The 18,851-nt window shown below is 43.1% G+C and overlaps 1 pseudogene; it reads left to right on the forward strand.

Moving 5' to 3' along the window:
- Nucleotides 1-949: 949 nt before the first annotated feature.
- Nucleotides 950-1,661, forward strand: LOC129485814 (isopentenyl-diphosphate Delta-isomerase 1-like; annotated as a pseudogene).
- Nucleotides 1,662-18,851: the final 17,190 nt, after the last annotated feature.

The raw sequence follows: 18,851 nt of genomic DNA on the forward strand, positions 1-18,851 counted from the left end.
GGCATAGTAATCCTAAATGTGTATGCGCCAAACAACAAAGCCACAAAATATATGAAGCAAAAACTGACAGAACTGAAAGAAATTAACTAATCCATAATTATAGTTGAAGACTTCAATGTCTGTCCTTCAACAATTTTTAGGACAACTAGGCAGAAGATCAGCAAAGATACGGAATAAATCAACAACACTACAGCTTCTAATCAACATTTATGGAATACTTCCCCTAACGAGCAGAATGTACTCTTTTTTTTCAGAGATCCAGAGAAAATACACCAAGATAGACCACATTCTGTGCCATTTTTAAAAATCTCAACAAATTTAAACGAATTGAAGTCATTCTCTGACCACATAGAAACAAACCAGAAATCAAAAATGAGAAAATATCCAAACATATGGAAACTAAAAACTCTCTGAAACATCTCTGAAAATCCATGGATCAAAGAGGACGTCTCAAGAGAAACAAAAAAATACACTGAAGTCAGTGAAAATGAAAATACAGCATATTAAAATTTGTGGGAAACAGCTAAAGTCATGCTGGAAGGGAAATGTATACCACTAAGTGTATACATTAGAAAAGAGGAAAGTTTCAAATTAATAATTTAATTTCCCACCCCAAGAACCTAGAAAAAGAACAAAATTAACTAAAGCAAGCAGAAGGAAGGAAATATATTACAGTAAGAGCAGGAATCAATGATGCTGAAAAAAGAAAAATAAGAAAGAATGTCAGGTTTTTTAAAATTTAGTACTTTGAAAAGATCAATAAACTTGGCAAACCTCTAGCAAAATTGACAAACGATTAAGGGAGAAAACCCAAAACATCAATATCAGGAAGGAAACTGGAGATATCACTCTCCTCGCAGACATCCAAAGGGTAAGAGGCCGATATATGCAGAGGACAGAATCCAAAAAGGCACACACCTGGGCGGCCTGGTGTTCAAGCTGGAGGCTGCTCAGTGTTCTAGGACAAATCTGACACTTTGTAACAATGCTTGAAATAAATACCAGCCATCTCTATGAGCAACAGGTTCAGCTCTTGGCAGACACGTGTAACCTTATTGATGAAAATGACAATAAAATTGGGGCTGAGACCGAGAAGAATTGTCACCTGAATGAGAACACTGAAAGAGGATTATTGCATTGGACTTTTAGTGTCTTCTTATTCAACACCGAAAATAAGCTCCTGCTAGGGGAAAGCTCAAATGCTAAGATTTCCTTTCCGGGTTGCTCTACCAATACTTGTTGTGGTCATCCATTCGGTAATTCAGGCAAGCTTGAGGAAAGTGATGACTTTGAAGTAAGGCAAGCAGTGCAGAAGCATCTGAAAGCTGAGTTAGGAATCCCCATGGAAGCAGTTCCTCCAGAAGAAATTAATTATTTAACGTGAATTCACTATGAAGCTCAGTCTGATGGTATCTGGGGTGAACATGAAATTGATTACATTTTATTTGTGAGGAAGAATGTCACTTTGAGTCTAGATCCCAATGAGATTAAAAGCTATCTCAAAGGAAGAACTAGAAGAACTTCTGAAAACAGCAGCTACTTGTAAAATTAAGAGAACACCGTGGTTTCAAATTATTGTAGAGGCTTTTCTTATTAAACGGTGGGATAACTTAAATCATTTGAATCAGTTTGTTTACCACAAGAAAATACATAGAATGTGAATGTAGAGATGAATGATTACTGAAAAAATTCTCTACTTGGTAAATTTAAAATGATTGTTTTGTTTTAAATTTGGTTCCCTATTAGGGGAACTCTCATATGATACACTGATACTTTACAACTTGTGTGGAAAAAAGAATTAACTTATAACTTTGTATTACACACCCAGGATATATGCTCTGTTTGTAGAAGATGTTTATGAGGGAGGTTATTGTAAAATGAGAGAGAGCAAATAAAACTGAATTTAACCTGTTCAAAAAAAAGGATAATAAGGGAATATAATGAACAATTCTATACACATAAATCTGACAAATTAGATGATATGAAGCAATTCCTTGAAAAACTCAAACTACTACAATACTAAATAATTATTTCAAAGATCATTGTGTTGACCCTAAAACTATTAAGACAATTGAATTCATAATTAACAATCTCCCAGAAAGGAAATCTGCAGATCCAGGTGGTGTCACTGGAGAATTCTACCAAACATTTAAAAAAGAATAGATGCCAACTATACAGAATCATTTCAGAAAATAGAAGAGGAATGAACACGTCCCAGTTCGGAACTAGAAAAACACAGTACAACAAAAGCAACAAAGCCTGGTGTCCCTCATGAATATAGTATAAAAATCTTTAGCAAAATATTAACAAATAGAATCCTACAATATGTAAAAAGAATTACACTCAGTACCAATAGGGTTTTATTTCAAAGATGCAATGCTGTCTCAGTATTTGAAAAGCAATCGTTGCAATCCACTATAATGCAGACTAAAAAAGAAAAATCACATGATTGTGTAGTCAAGTCAGATGCTCTACCCCGAGCTATGGCCCTGAGAAAAATCACATGATTGTACCGAACAATGCAGAAAAAGCAGTTAACGAAATTCAGTATTCATTCATGATTTTTACAAACTCTCAAAAAATTAAGAATAGAGAGAAACTTCCTCTACTTGATAAAGAACGTCTACAAACACCCTGAGGCTACCATTATACTTAATATTACAAGTAAATGACTGAATGTTTTCTCCCTAAGGTTGAGAACAAAGTAAAGATGTCTACTCTAACATTCTTATTCAACATAGTGCTGGAAGTTCTATCGAGCCATTGCAAAAAGGCAAGAAAAGGAAACAAAGGGCCACAGATCAGAGAAGAAACTCATGAACCGGCCCCTATTTGCAGATGACACGTGATCTACATATAAAATCACAAAGAACCTGAAGAGAAAAAACTCCTAGAACTAATAAGTGAGCTCAGCAAGGTCATGGATACAAAATAAATATAAAGAAACCGATTGTATTTCTATGTACCAGCAATAAACACATGGAAACATGGCCTTTCAATGGAAAGTAAAAATTCAATACCATTAAAATTGATCAAAAAAAAAAGAAACAGTACAAATGTAACAAATCATACACAGGACTTGTAAGGCAGAAATTACACAATGCTGATGAAATAAGAGATAATTTAAATAAACAGAGAAATATATGGTGTTGATGGATTGGAAGACTCAAATAGGAAAGATGCCAATTCTCCCCAAAACTGATAAACAGGTTTAACAAAATTTCTATCATAATCTCAGCAAAAGTTTTTGTAGATATAAACAAGACTATTCCAAAAGATATATGAAGAGGCAAAGGAATGAGAATAGCTATAATTTTGAAAAAGAAGAAGAATATGGGAAGAATCAGTGCCCAATTTCAAGACTTATATAACTACATTAATCAAGACTGTGTAGTATTGGCAGAGGGATAAACATGTATATCATGGGACCAACTAAAGAACCCAGAAGTCAACCCATGCAAATATGTCCCACAGGCTTTTGACAAAGTTGCAAAAGCAATTTAATGGTGTAAAGATAGCTTATGAGCAAATGGTGCTGGAGCAATTGGACATTCAAAGGCAAAATAAAATGAGCCTCAACCTAAGTCTCAAGCATTGTACAAAAATTAACCCAAAATGTGTCATGGGCTTAAACTTAAAAAGTAAAACTATAAAACTTTTAGGAAATGCATAGGAGAAAATATATGTGATATAGCTTTTGTCAAAGAGTGCTTAAATAGATATCAAAAGCACAATTAATAACAGAAAAGAATTGATACATTGGACTGCATCAAAATTCAAAATTTTTCCTCGTGAAAGATCCTATTAAGATCCTATTAAGACAAGTTACAGGCCTGCCTGCCTTCCCTCCCTCCCTCCCTTCCTCCCTCCCTTCCTCCTTCCTTCCTTCCTTCCTTCTTGCTTTCTTCTTTCTTTTCTTCCCTCTGTGGCCCAGGCTGGAATACACTCGACTCGCTGCAGACTCCCTGCGTCCGGCTCCCGTGATTCTCCTGCCCCGGCCTGCGGGCTGCCTGGGATAGCCGGCGCGCGCCACCACCCCTCCCTGGTTTTTCTCCTTTGGCTGGAGGCGCGGTTTCGCCATGTCGGCCACGCTGGTCTCCAGCTCCTGACCTCGAGTGGTCTGCCCACCTCGGCCTCCAGAGGTGCTGGGACTGCAGACGGAGTCTCGCTCACTCAGTGCTCGCTGTTGCCCGGGCTGGAGTGCGGTGGCGTGGTCTTGGCTCGCTGCAGCCTCCGCCTCCCAGCCGCCTGCCTTGGCCTCCCAGGGTGCTGGGATTACAGCCTCTGCCCGGCCGCCGCCCCGTCTGGGAGGTGGGGAGAGTCTCTGCCTGGTCGCCCCGTCTGGGTTGTGAGGAGCTCCTCTGCCCAGCCACCCCGTCTGGGAGGTGAGGAGCGCCTCTGCCCAGGCGCCACCCCGTCCAGGAAGTGAGGAGCGTCTCTGCCTGGCTGCCCATCATCTGGGATGTGAGCAGCGAGTCTGCCCGGCCGCCACCCCGTCTAGGAAGTGAGGAGCGTCTCTGCCCGGCCACCACGTCTGGGAAGAAGTGAGGAGCGCCTCTGCCCGGCCGCCCCATCCGGGAAGTGAGGAGCACCTCTGCCTGGCCGCCCCGTCTGGGAAGTGAGGAGCGCCTCTGCCCGGCCGCCCCGTCTGGGAAGAAGTGAGGAGCGCCTCTGCCCGGCTGCCCCGTCTGGGAAGAAGTGAGGAGCGCCTCTGCTCGGCCGCCCCGTCCGGGAAGTGAGGAGCCCCTCTGCCCCGCCACCACCCCGTCTGGGAAGTGAGGAGTGTCTCTGCCCGGCCGCCCCGTCTGGGATGTGGAGAGCGCCTCTGCCCGGCCGCCCCATCTGGGAGGTCTACCACAGAGGCCAGAAGCAATGTGGGGGCTGGACATGGTGGCTCACGCCTGTAGTCCCAGTACTCTGGGAGGCCCAGGCGGGTTGATCACTTGACGCTAGGAGTTCGAGACCAGCCTGGCCAACATGGCGAAACATATGAAAAATACAACAGACAAACCAACCAACCAACCCAGCGACAACAAAACAGGTCTACCCTGGAGTCATACTCTAATTTTTTCTATTTTCCTCCCTTTCTGATTCTTTATCCCACTTTCTTTTTCTTCCTCTTCCTTCTCCTTCTTCTTTGTCAAGTAGAGGATTGAGTTATTATCATTGATCCATACAAAGTCCCTCTGTCATTTATTTTCTTTAATTCCTACCCCCCATTTCTATTCCCCGTCTTCCCACGTGCAACCTTCCTAATATGTTTGATATGCATCTTTTTGTTTGTAGGTACTTTTAGAAAATGTTTATTGTTTTGTGTGCAATAAATAAATAAATAAATAAATAAGATTAAAATACTTTAAAAAAAAAAAAAGACAAGTTACAGATTAGGAGAAAATACTTGTAAGACACACATCTGACTAAGAACCTATCTAGAATATATAAAGAACTGTCAAAACTCAACAGTAAAAAAGAAAATAAAAATCCTTTAAAAAACAGGCAAAAGAGATAGACATTTCATTGAAGAAGATATATAGGTGCAAATGAGCACATAAAAAGATGCTCAACATCATTAGCCATAGAAATGCAAATTAAATAAGATGCATAGCCATGAGATACCACTGCATACCTATCACAATGGCTAAAATTTAATAATAATGATAACACCACATGCTAACAAGGATGTTGAGAAACTGAATCACTCATACATTGCTGGTAAGAATGTAAAATGACATAGTCACTCTGGAACTCTGGAAAACAGTTTGAAAATAAAACAGTTTGAAATAAAACAATTTGAAAATAAAAGTTTGAAAATAAAAAACTAAACATACAATGACAATACAACTTAGCAGTTGCTCTCTCAAGCATTTATTCTAGAGAAATGAAGATTTATGTTCACACGAAAATCTGTACAAGAATGTTCAACTTTATTTGTAATAACCAAAACCTGAGAAGGACCCAGGTGTCCTTCACTGAGTGAATGGTTAAATGAATGTGTTACATACATAACAATATAAAGAAATGAACTATTGGTACACAAAACATATATGGATGTCTAGAAAATTATTCTGAGTGAAGAAATGTCACACACCATAGGATTCATTTATATAACATTTTTGAAATTACGAAATCACCGAAATGTTGGCAAGCGGCACTGGAGAAAATTTGTAAAATAAATAAAAAGTCCTAGAAATGGAGAACAGATTAGTGGTTGCCACATTTCAGGTGGGTGCACAGGGGAAGGAGGAGGGTATGGCTACAAAAGGGCAAACGGAGGTGTCCTCATGGTGATGAAAGGTTCTGTGCCTGGACTGTGTCAACGTCCATGCCCTAGGCATGGTATTGTTCTATAGATTCGCAAGATGTTACCATGGCGGGAAACTGCATAAAGTAACATGTGATCCCTCTGTATTGATCAGTATCAATCACTCTGTATTTGCTTTTACAACTGCATATCAACCTACAATTATTTCAAAATTAAAAGTTCAATTTTTTAAAAAGTTAATGACAACTCTTTGGTGTCCAAAGCCGAATAGGAATTAAAAAAAAAAAAAAAAAGGTTTTTGTCACTTTTACTGCTTCCCGTCTACAATCTCCTGCAGCTGGAAAGTGTTCGTCTTTCATGAACATTTTGCAAAGACACTGAACAAATTACTGTACTTACTTGGGCATTAAACACCATAGTCTTTCCTCTCAGCAGTATAATGGGTTCCTTGGTTTAGAGATCATAGAAAGCTTGACTAAAAAGGGCAGTATAGATAAGGGCCAAACACTAGCCTAAGTTTAGAGATGCCTCCAGAATCTGTGTTGCAAAACTCACTTAACCTCTTTGGTCTCAATTTCTCCACCCACAAAATGGACTTGAATGTTGCCATTGCATTATAAACCATAATGTTAATTCTATGGAATTAACATTATGCCATGACGAAGATATATCATCCTGTTTCATGCCTCCTCTTGAATGAGCCTTTAGTCAAAGAAGCACTTGGTTATGTTTTTTTTTGTTTCCTTCTCCTTGTGTCAAAGGCCCCATATGTAGGTGAGCACCTCTGTCCCTCCACTGAGCCCCACTCCCTTGCCAACTGGAAGGACTCCCCCACATCCTCCATACAGCTCATCCTCCACATGACACAAGCAGGGGTGAATGGCCTTCGGTGAGCAGGAATGTGCATGATCTAAGAACAAACCCAATAATCTCAATAATAATAATAATAGTTTCCATTTATGGGGTGTTTATTACATTAGTTCTATTTTGAGAACTTTATAGAGTTTAATTTTATTATCTTATTTCATTTTACTTTTTTGAGACAGAGTCTAACTCTGTTGCCCAGGCTAGAGTGCAGTGGCATGATCCCAGTTCACTGCAACCTCCACCTCCTGGGTTCAAGCAATTCTCCTGTCTTGGCCTCCCAAGTAGCTGGGATTACAGACGGGTGCCACCGTCCCAGCTAATTTTTTTTTGGATTTTTTTTATTTTTTTATTTTTTTTTTTAGTAGAGACAGGGCTTCACCATGTTGGCCAGGCTGGTCTCCAACTCCTGATCGCAGGCGATCTGCCCGCCTCGGCCTCCCAAAGTGCTGGGATTACAGGCGTGAGCTACCATGCCTGTCCCAGAGTTTAGTTTTTTAAAGCAGCTGAAGGCAATGAGCGTTCCTCTAGGCATATAATACAGAGCAGCAGCCCCATACCCAGCAGCAGGCTGTGCATACACACATGCAGCGGCTCCAGAGAGCAGAGCGCTCTCCAGGCCTCCCCAAGCCCACTGAAGGCTACCTGCCGCGGACTGCGTTCCAACAGAGCCTGAGAAAGATCAGCTCTTGGGCCAGAACTGCACCGGGAAAGTTCTCCCACCACCAGGGTCACCAGCCAGAGCGACTGTGGGTCCCAGGACAACTGCAGCTGATTTCAAAGACTCTCTTAGAATCCAAATTCTCATTTAAAGGCAAAGATACAATATTACATTTTATCTCTTTCTCTGACTCACTGTAATAAGCAAAGGCTCACTGTCCATATTCAAAGTCAATATGTCACCCCTTACTATGGAAGATTCTGGCCCTACTGCTCACTGTAGCCTAATGTTCAGTGACTCAGTGCCAGGAGATTGCCAGTGCCCTTTGGGATTTATTCACTGGTAGCCAATAGAAAGCATGACGAATCGTCTGCTGGTGTCTCCTTATTTGCAATCACACCTCCTTGGATTAGGAACACCTGATTGCCCGGATCGCATTAAGGAGAGATGAAGAGGATCTCCCTGCACCGTGCTGGGCCCTGGAAATACCACCCATGGGTTGACATGGTCCATGGAAGAGCAGGGGCATCCTCTGGGAGAGTTCCACCTCTCAGTGTGTCCAGGACTGAGGCTGCAACTCAGCAGCAGCAGCACATGTGCAAAAATAAACAACCAAATCAGCGATGGAGGAGTGAGACCACAGAAACTGGGCGGGCAGCAGATGCAGACACAGCCATCCTATGCATTTAGAGTCTGGGAGCTGCAAAAGCTTAAGGCAAGCCTGTTTTATGGTTCTATAGGAGCCAAATATGACATTTAAATGATCCATTCTATTAATATTGTATCATTGTGTCAATCTGGAATGCATTTGAATCAAAAGCCCCCCTCAAAATGGTCTCCTTTGTTGTATTTTCTTATTGGCTCATTTTATCAACATCTGCTATGTTTAGACAATATGAATTAAAACTAAGGAATGCTGTTTGTACTCAACTACTTTTGTTGAGAGTGTAACATCCCAAGATTGGCAGTGTTTATGTAAATCAGTGTGGCCGACACAGCCATCATAAACAAATGAGGAAAATATAACAAACACATTGTTCACACAGGAAATGTTTGTTTTGAGAGTTGGCTTTGGTCTCACCAGATTGATGAAGAGGTGCTGATACCACAGATCTGTGCTGTGCTGTGCACCAGGCCACTTCCACTTGCAGGCCAGGCAAGGCTTCCCCGTCCCAGAGCCTGCAGAGGCAGAACAGGGCCCCAAATCTCACCCTTGACCCACCGAGGCAGCTGTTGAGGTTCTCCAGCTGAAGCTTGAGCAGTTAGATGGATTTTGCACTGTGTGGTGCCACAGATAACTGGCGTACACACTGCAGCCACACTCGAGAGTCCCCCACAGCCAACAGCACACCATCACACAGCACTAGGAATGGGAAAGGCTTCAGCAAGGCCCTTCTGACTCTAGGTCTTCATTCTCATTCAGAAAGAAGAGGTGATGGAGAAATAATCACGAGTGCACAAAGACACGTATATTCAATGATGCTCACAGCAGCATTGTTTATACAGACAAAAGGCCAGAAACAGCCTCCACATCCACCATGAGAGCATTGACTAAGCAGATGGTGGTGCAGCCAAATCTCAGCATGCCACGCAGCTGTGAAGGAGTGTGAGGTGTGAGCTATGTGCCGAGAGTCTCCAGCTGTCACAGATGAGTGCACAAACATGCAAGATGGCAGAAAACTCGCTCCCATTTGCATTCGTTAAAAGAGGGTCTGTATTTGCCTATATAGGTTTAGGATATCATTAAGAAGGATCTCAAGCAACTGGTGGATACCTGGAGGGAGTGGCACTGGAGGACCACAAGTTTAAAATCTAAGGAAGCCTTGCTTGTTATATTTATGCTGCTTTATACTGTTAAATTTTTTTGTTATGTGTATGCATTACATAAAATATTCCTTAGAAAAATAAAAGAAGGATTCACTACAATGTCTGTAATCAAAAAGACGGGTAATAACAAAGCCATGGATGTAGAAAAATTGGAATCCACATACATTCGTGGTGTGAATGGAAACTGCTGCAGCCACTTTGGAAAACAGTCTGGCAGTTCCTCAAAAGCCTCAACATAGAATTACCATCTGACCCAGCAATTCCACTCCTATGTATACACCCGCCAGAAATGAAAACACATGTCCGCAGAGACGCTTATGCGTGAATGTTCACAGCAGCACTGCTTATGACAGCCAAGAAGTAAAAACAGCCCAAATGCCCCTCAATGGATGAATGGATAAACAAAATATGTTATATTCATGCAATATATTCATGAACAAAAGAGTGAAGTACTGACAAGTCCACGTGGATGAACCTAGAAAACATTATGCCAAGTGAAGGAAGACAGTCACAAAAGGCCACGTATTATAGGATTCCATGTATATGAAATGTCCAGGACAGGTGAATCCATGGGGATAGGAAACAGGTTAGTACTTGCAAGGGGCTGGGAGGAATATGGAAAAGGGAGTGACTGTTTAATAGGTAGAGAGTTTCCCTCCGGGGTGATGAAAATGCTCCAAAATTGACAATGGTGATGGTGGTGCCGTTATGTGAATATACTAAAAATCAACGAACTGCACACCTTAAATATGTGACTTTCGTGGTATGTTGATGACATCTTGATAAAGCTCTTTTTAGTTTTTTGTTTGTTTTTAAATTTTCATTTATTTATTTTTTAATTTTTTAACTTTTATTTTAGGTTCAGAGGTACATGTACAGGTTTCTTATATGGGTAAGTTTGTGTCACGGGGGTTAGTTGTACAGATTATTTTGTCACTGGCATACTAACCATGGTGGCTGATAGCTTTTTATTTTTTTCTGAACCTCTCCCTCCTCCTATCCTCCTCCCTCAAGTAGGCCCTTGTCTGTGTTGTTACCCTCTATGTGTCCATGTGTTCTGATTATTTAGCTCCCATTTATAAGTGAGAACATGTGATATGTGGTTTTCTGTTCCTGCATTAGTTTGCTAAGGGTAATGGTCTCCAGCTCCATCCATGCTCCTGCAAAAGACATGATCTCATTCTTTTTTATGGCTGCATAGTATTCCATGGTGAGTCCATCATTGATGGGCATTTAGGTTGATTCCATGTCTTTACTATTGTGAACAGGGCTGCAGAGAACATACACATGCATGTGTCTTTATGGTAAAATGATTTATATTCCTTTGGGTATATACCTAATAATGGGACTGCTAGGTCAAGTGGTAGTTCTGTTTTTAGGTCTTTGAGGAATCACCACACTGCTTTCCACAGTGGCTGAACTAATTTACGTTCCCACCAGCGGTGTATAGCATTTCCTTTTCTCCACAACCTCACCAGCATCAGTTGTGTTTTGACTTTTTAACAATAGCCATTCTGACTAGTGCTAGATTGTATTTCATTGTGGTTTTGATTTGCATTTCTCTGGTGATTGGTGATTCCGAGCATTTTTTCATATGCTTGTTGACCTCATGTATGTCTTCTTTTGAAAAGTGTCTGCTCATGTCCTTTGCCCATTTTAATAGGGTTGATTGCTTTTTGCTTGTACCTTTGTTTAAGTTCCTTATAGATTCTTATAGACCTTTATCAGATGGATAGTTTGCAAAAATTTTCTCCTCTTCTGTAGATTGCCTATTTACTCTGTTGATAGTTTCTTTTGCTGTGCAGAAGCTTTTTAGTTTAATTAGATCCCATTTGTCAATTTTTGCTTTTGTTGCAATTGCTTTTGGCATTTCTGTCATGAAATCTTTGGCAGTTCCTATGCCCAAATGGTATTCCCTAAGTTATCTTTCAGAATTTTTAGAGTGTTAGGTTTTACATTTAGGTCTTTAATCCATCCTGAGTTGATTTTTGTATGTGGTATAAGGAAGGGGTCCCGTTTCAGCATTCTGCATGTAGCTAGCCAGTTATCCCAGCACCATTTATTGAATAGGGAATCTTTTTCCCCATTGCTTGTTTTTGTCAGCTTTGTCAAATGTCAGATGGTTGTAGGTGTGCAACCTTATTTCTGAACTCTCTATTCTGTCACATTGGTCTATGTGTCTATTTTTGTACAAGTGTCATGCTGTTTTGGTTATTGTAGCCTTAAAGTACAATTTGAAGTCAGGCAACATGACTTCTCCAGCTTTGTTCTTTTTGCTTAAGATTGCCTTGGCTATTCGGGCTCCTTCTTTGGTTCCATATGAATTTTAAAATGGTTTTTTCTGTTCTATGAAGAATGTCATTGGCGGTTTGATAGGAATACCATTGAATGTAAATTGCTGTGGGCAGTATGGCCATTTTCACAATACTGATTCTCCCCGTCCATGAGCTTGGAACGTTTTTCCATTTGTTTGTGCCATCTCTGATTTCTTTGAGCAGTGTTTTATAATTCCCGTTGTAGAGATCTCTCCCCTCCCTGGTTACCTGTATTCCTAGGTGTTTTGTTCTTTTTGTGGCAATTGTGAATGGGATTGCGTGCCTGATTTGGCTCTCAGCATGACTGTTGTTGGTGTATAGAAATGCTAGTGATTTTTGAACATTGATTTTGTATCCTGAAACTTTGTTGAAGTTGGTTATCAGCTCAAGGAGCTTTTGGGCAGAGACTACGGGGTTTTCTGGATATAGAATCATGTTGTCTGCAACAAGGGATAGTTTGACTACCTCTCTTCCTATGTGGATGCTGTTTATTTCTTTCTCTTGCCTGATTGCTCTGGCAAGGAATTCCATTACTATGTTGAATAGGAGTGGTAAGAGAGGGCATCCTTGTCTTGTTCTAGTTTTCAAAGGGAGTGCTTCCAAAATAAAGCTGTTTTTTGAAAGCAAGCATTAAAATATCCTAAAAATGAAAAAAGAAGAAATAAAGAAGGAAGAATGAAAGAAAGAAAGAAAGAAAGAAAGAAAGAAAGAAAGAGAAAGAAAGAAAGAAGAAAGAAAGAAGGGAGGGAGGGAAGGAGGGAGGGAGGGAGGGAGGAAGGAAGGAAGGAAGGAAGGAAGGAAAGGAAGAGGGAGGGAGGGAGAGAGGGAAGGAAGGAAGGAAGGAAGAAGGAAGGAAGGAAGGAAGGAAGGAAAGAAAGAGGGAGGGGGGAAGGAGGGAGGGAGGGAGAGAGGGAAAGAAGGAAGGAAGGAAGGAGGAAGGAAGGAAGGAAGGAAGGAAGGAGGAAGGAAGGAAGGAGGAAGGAAGGAAGGAAGGAGGAAGGAAGGAAGGAAGGAAGGAAAGAGGGAGGAAGGGAAGGAGGAAGGGAGGGAGAGAGGGAAAGAAGGAAGGAAGGGAGGGAGGGAAGGAGGGAGGGAGAGAGGGAAAGAAAGAAGGAAGGAAGGAAGGAAGGAAGGAAGGAAGGAAGGAAGGAAGGAAGGAAGGTCAAACAAGTGTTTCCTCCCTCTCTACTCAAAGGCACAGCCACCCTACACCTAACTATACTGCACTGTACTGTACTGTACCACACTGTACTATGCTGGACTACATTGTACTATACTACACTTACTATACTGTACTATGCCACACGAGACTGTGCTATACTATGCTGACCTGCACTGCACCATACTAACCCTGCCATACAGTACTGTGCTATGCCGTAGCATACTGTGTTGTCCTGCACTGTGTCATACAGTGCTGACTGTATCATACAGCACTGTGTCATACAGCACTGTCATACAGCACTGTGTCATACAACACTGTGTCATACTGTACTACGTCCTACAGCACTCTGTCATATGGCACTGTGTCATACAGCACAGTGCCATACATCACTCTGTCATACAGCACTGTGTCACACTGCACTGTGTCGTACAGCACTGTGTCACACTGCACTGTCCCGTACAGCACTGTGTCACACTGCACTGTGTCATACTGCACTGTGTCACACTGCACTGTGTCATACTGCACTGTGTCACACTGCACTGTGCCGTACAGCACTGAGTCACGCTGCACTGTGCCGTACAGCACTGAGTCACGCTGCACTGTGCCATACTGCACTGTGTCACGCTGCACTGTGTCATACAGCACTGTGTCACGCTGCACTGTGTCGTACAGCACTGTGTCACACTGCACTGTCCCGTACAGCACTGTGTCACACTGCACTGTGTCATACAGCACAGTGCCATACATCACTCTGTCATACAGCACTGTGTCACACTGCACTGTGCCGTACAGCACTGTGTCACACTGCACTGTGCCGTACAGCACTGTGTCACACTGCACTGTCCCGTACAGCACTGTGTCACACTGCACTGTGTCATACTGCACTGTGTCACACTGCACTGTGTCATACAGCACTGTGTCACACTGCACTGTGCCGTACAGCACTGAGTCACGCTGCACTGTGCCATACTGCACTGTGCTATTCAACAGTAGCCTGTGCTGTCTGCATTAGGCCGCACTGCACCATGCCATACTCTATTCTACTCCACTATCCACAGCAAAGCTTACCACAGCACAGTGGAGACTAAGCAGAACATGCCACAATTTGCATTCATCATTTACTTCATGAACTTAGCACTTGCTTGACACCTTGTGCTCTGCTGGCACTGGGATGTCTAGGAGAACCCGTGTGGCCCACTCACTCCATGAGCTCACAGGTTCAGCTGCTAACTGGCCCACCCCTAGCTCACAACTGAGTCAAAACCACAAATCAGACTCTACCAACCCTACAATGTGGAACTAAGTCTTTGACCTAAACTTATATTGTAGTAAATTTCTGTATCTCCACAATAGGCTTTCATCCTTCTCCCTCAAACCCATTCCCTCCTGCTTCTTCTTCCGGCAGGGCAAGGACGAGGCAGTGGCACTGCGGAAGGTGTGCAGAGCGCCTTTCAGCCCCAGCACAGCAACCTTGCCTGTTGTCTGTGGAGTAGGATGTGGGGAATCCAGAGGGCTTGGTGAAAGGACCTCAGGGCAAGAGCGCTGCTCCCTCACTGTGAGCTCCTGGACCAGAAGTCAGGAGCGTTGCGTTACCATCTCTCCCTGAATTTAGGAAATGCCTCTTTCCCCCCGCCGGCATCTCCAATTTATTATCCAAACAATAAATGAGATGGATTTGGTGGTTTCTGAGACTCATAGCAGCCCCTGAGTGACCATCTCTTGGCACAGCCCTTTCGGCAGGCAATGCTGTCCTTCCCCTACACCACCCCAGTCACCAGGCCTCTCTAGCTTTGCACCAATAAATAATTAAGAGGCAACAATTCGCCCTGTAAGCTCATCATGTGAACTTCTCCACAGACTCCAGGCAATGTGGGAGCAGACAGTGCATGTGAGGGGCCCGGGCCCGTCCCTATACCACAGCAGGCAACACTGCCAAAGGCCCGTGAAGGCAGCAGCTAGATGGTCAGCCTCTGCTAGAAGCTGCCCTCCTCCCCTAGTCAGCACAGGCTTACTCCCTCCACTCTCTCCACCCACCCCTCCTCCAAACGTCTTTCTTAAACAGCAATATGACACCTACACCCCAGGATTAATGAGCTGAAGATTAAGTTGGCTCCACTCTACATAAATGTTTATTTTAACCAAGGAGTGACCCAAAAGAATGATGTCTAAGAAATGAATGTCTAATGGCAAAATTTCAGATATCTACTCTCTGGCTGGAGGAGGACACAGTCATCCTGAAACACCTAAGATCTCATCAGGTAGCTGCGAGCTGATCTGAATCTTCAGCCGGAGCTGCTATGAGACTGGACCTGGAACTGCAGTCTGTCTCTGGGAATCCTGACTCTTAATGTAATGAGCGCTACTCCAGTGCCATGATCAATCAGGCTGGCGCATCGACACCTCCTGACATGTTCCCGCAGTGTTACACCACACCGCACCGTGACCATTGTTTACCCCTCCCTCCTCACTGTCTCTGTCCCTCCACCTTTGCCTCTGGGGGGCCCAGTGCAGGATGGGGCTCAGAGCAGACACCCCATGAGCGTCTGGTCCACAGAGGACTGGGGGTATGGGTGGGTGTGGAAGAGAAGTCCAGGAGTGGGAAGCACGAGTGGTAGCCAAGCAAAAGCGTGCGTGAGTAATGTGCTGGTTCTCAGCTGCTCACATTGGGAGGCACCCAAGGTCAAGTCACCTGGAGCACAAAGGCAGGAGAGCCAGAGTACATGTCGCAGTTATAACCACAGCTCCAGGCCCGGATGTTCAGGACGCCGTCAAAGGACGCAGCCTTCACCGTGTTTAGAGTGAGGAGAGAGCACACCCCTCACCCTCTTCATCTGCCTTCCCAGGCATCCGCCCACTGCTGTTCACTTACTCTACTTGCATAGGAAGTCCCTGCCTTCAACCCAAAGCTCTGGGATCAAAGCCAAGAGAGGGTGGCCTTTTCTCATAGGTGGCAGAAGGAGAAGGGGAAGGTGGCGGCAAACTTCCTCTGGGTGCTCGCAGGCGAGAACAGTGCACAGCAGGTAAGGCCACCCAGGACCGGTCTGCGTGGGAAGGATTGTGCCCTAATGGACTTGAGTGCTGCTGGGGGTGGTAAGGGGGGAAATGATGCAGGGGAAAATGATGTCAAGGGAATTCCTGAGATTATAACCCCAGGTTGTAAAATACCTGCTAAGGTCAATAACATGTCACATCCACTCCTTGATATTCCTGTAGAGATCCTGCACAGAAAAGTGGTCCCAGTTTCATAAAGGAGGTCGCTATTTACACACAAAGCTATTGTGTCAGCTCCATTCTCTTCATACTCCTTCTGGGGAGAGAAAGAACTTTCTGCTGTGATTTCCAAAGGATGCTGTGCTGCACTCCACAGACCTTTTGTGTAGCAATCCAGGAAATTAGAGCAAGGAAGTGGTTGAGCTCATCATAGTGTGTCATGATGAAAGAGATGACAATTTGCTATTGCCCTGTTTGACAGAAGGAAATAATTAGCCCCAGAACTCACTCTGATTTGTAGGAGAAATAACACCCACCCAGAGTGTGGGATTGTTCTCAGCAAACTGTGGAGGAAGACTGTGACATTACATTTCTGGAATACAGCATCTTTCTTCCCAGAAAACACTGTCTACTGGGACCAAGGGGGCACTAAGGAAATAAACAAGTCCCAATGCACAAAAAACCCATTTGAAGTAACAGTATTCTGGTATTTATAAGACACAACCTTTTCTGTACCAAGCCCTAAAAGAATAACAAAATAGTATCACGTTATTAAAGTTATAACATTATGATGGTGCAATGGTGTCCACTGAGCCATTTCACCTTGAATCCAAAACTCTATTCACATTTATCATTTCATGTGCAGACTTCTTCACCAATCAGCTTTATCATTCAATCAACTGATCAAATATTTATTGAGAATCCAGTATTCAAGCTATAGGGCTAGGCATTGATCATGTCAATAAATTATTATAGACACTTGATCATTGTCAACATGATGAGACCTCAACAAAGAGATTGTCCCCAAACCTCCCTAAAAATAGTAACCAAGTCCATTTTTAATGCTCACATGGTTTCTTGGCCCAGACGTATCTTTTAAAACAAACTATACCATAAAACCCTCCTTATCTAGATCACTGATGACCAGGTAGCACAGAAGAGTATTATTAGACTACATTATTTATATCAGGACTTTTTGTACCTACAGAAGATTCAGCACTTTCTGTGTGGAATGGGTGGGTGGATGGATAGGCGAATGGATGGGTGAGTGGATGGGTAGATGGGGCCTTTAAATCTGTAATTTAAAAATAAAAGAGAAAGATAAGGGAGGGGGTGTGTGACTCTTAATGAGAAAAACAGTGACATCTTAGAACCTCGAAGCTGGCACAGGAAAGGGAGAAAACAAGCTTCCTATTTTCTTAGGCAAAAAAATTCTAAACTGTACTAGCTGAAGGACACACAGGCTAGTGCTACTATAATAAAAAAGACGTGCTATTCTCCCCGTCACTTTCAGGTACACCAATCAGACGTAGATTTGGTCTTTTCACATAGTCCCGTATTTCTGGGAGGCTTTGTTCATTTCTTTTTATTCTTTTTTCTCTAGACTTCCCTTCTCACTTCATTTCATCTTCCATCGCTGATACCCTTTCTTCCAGTTAATCGCATTGGCTCCTGAGGCTTCTGCATTCTTCACGTAGTTCTCGAGCCTTGGCTTTCAGCTCCATCAGCTCCTTTAAGCACTTCTCTGTATTGCTTATTCTAGTTATACATTCGCCTAATTCTTTTTCAAAGTTTTTAACTTCTTTGCCTTTGGCTTGAATTTCCTCCTGTAGCTCGGAGTAGTTTGATTGTCTGAAGGCTTCTTCTCTCAATTCGTCAAAGTCGTTCTCCGTCCAGCTTTGTTCTGTTGCTGGTGAGGAACTGCATTCCTTTGGAGGAGGAGAGGCGCTCTGCTTTTTAGAGTTTCCAGTTTTTCTGCTCTGTTTTTTCCCCATCTTTGTGGTTTTATCTACTTTTGGTCTTTGATGATGGTGATGTACAGATGGGTTTTTGGTGTGGATGTCCTTTCTGTTTGTTAGTTTTCCTTCTACCAGACAGGACCCTCAGCTGCAGGTCTGTTGCAGTTTGCTAGAGGTCCACTCCAGACCCTGTTTGCCTGGGTGTCAGTAGCAGTGGCTGCAGAACAGCAGATTTTTGTGAACCGTGAATGCTGCTGCCTGATCATTCCTCTGGAAGTTTTGTCTCAGAGGAGAACCCGGCCATGTGAGGTGTCAGTCTGCCCCTACTGGGGGGTGCCTCACAGTTAGGCTGCTCGGGGGTCAGGGGTCAGGGACCCACTTGAGGAGGCAGCTGCCTATTCTCAGATCTCCAGCTGCGTGCTGGGAGAACCACTACTCTCTTCTAAGCTGTCAGACAGGGACATTTTTTTTACTGAGAATGATGATTTCCAGTTTCATCCATGTCCCTACAAAAGACATGAACTCATCATTTTTTATGACTGCATATTATTCCATGGTGTATATGTGCCACATTTTCTTAATCCAGTCTATCATTGTTGGACATTTGGGTTGGTTCCAAGTCTTTGCTATTCTGAATAGTGCTGCAATAAACATACGTGTGCATGTGTCTTTATAACAGCATGATTTACAGTCCTTTGGGTATATACCCAGTAATGGGATGGCTGGGTCAAATGGTATTTCTAGTTCTAGATCCCTGAGGAATCGCCACACTGTCTTCCACAATGGTTGAACTAGTTTACAGTCCCACCAA

This window comes from Symphalangus syndactylus, chromosome 7 (assembly GCF_028878055.3).
Source record: "Symphalangus syndactylus isolate Jambi chromosome 7, NHGRI_mSymSyn1-v2.1_pri, whole genome shotgun sequence".
NCBI lineage: Eukaryota > Metazoa > Chordata > Mammalia > Primates > Hylobatidae > Symphalangus > Symphalangus syndactylus.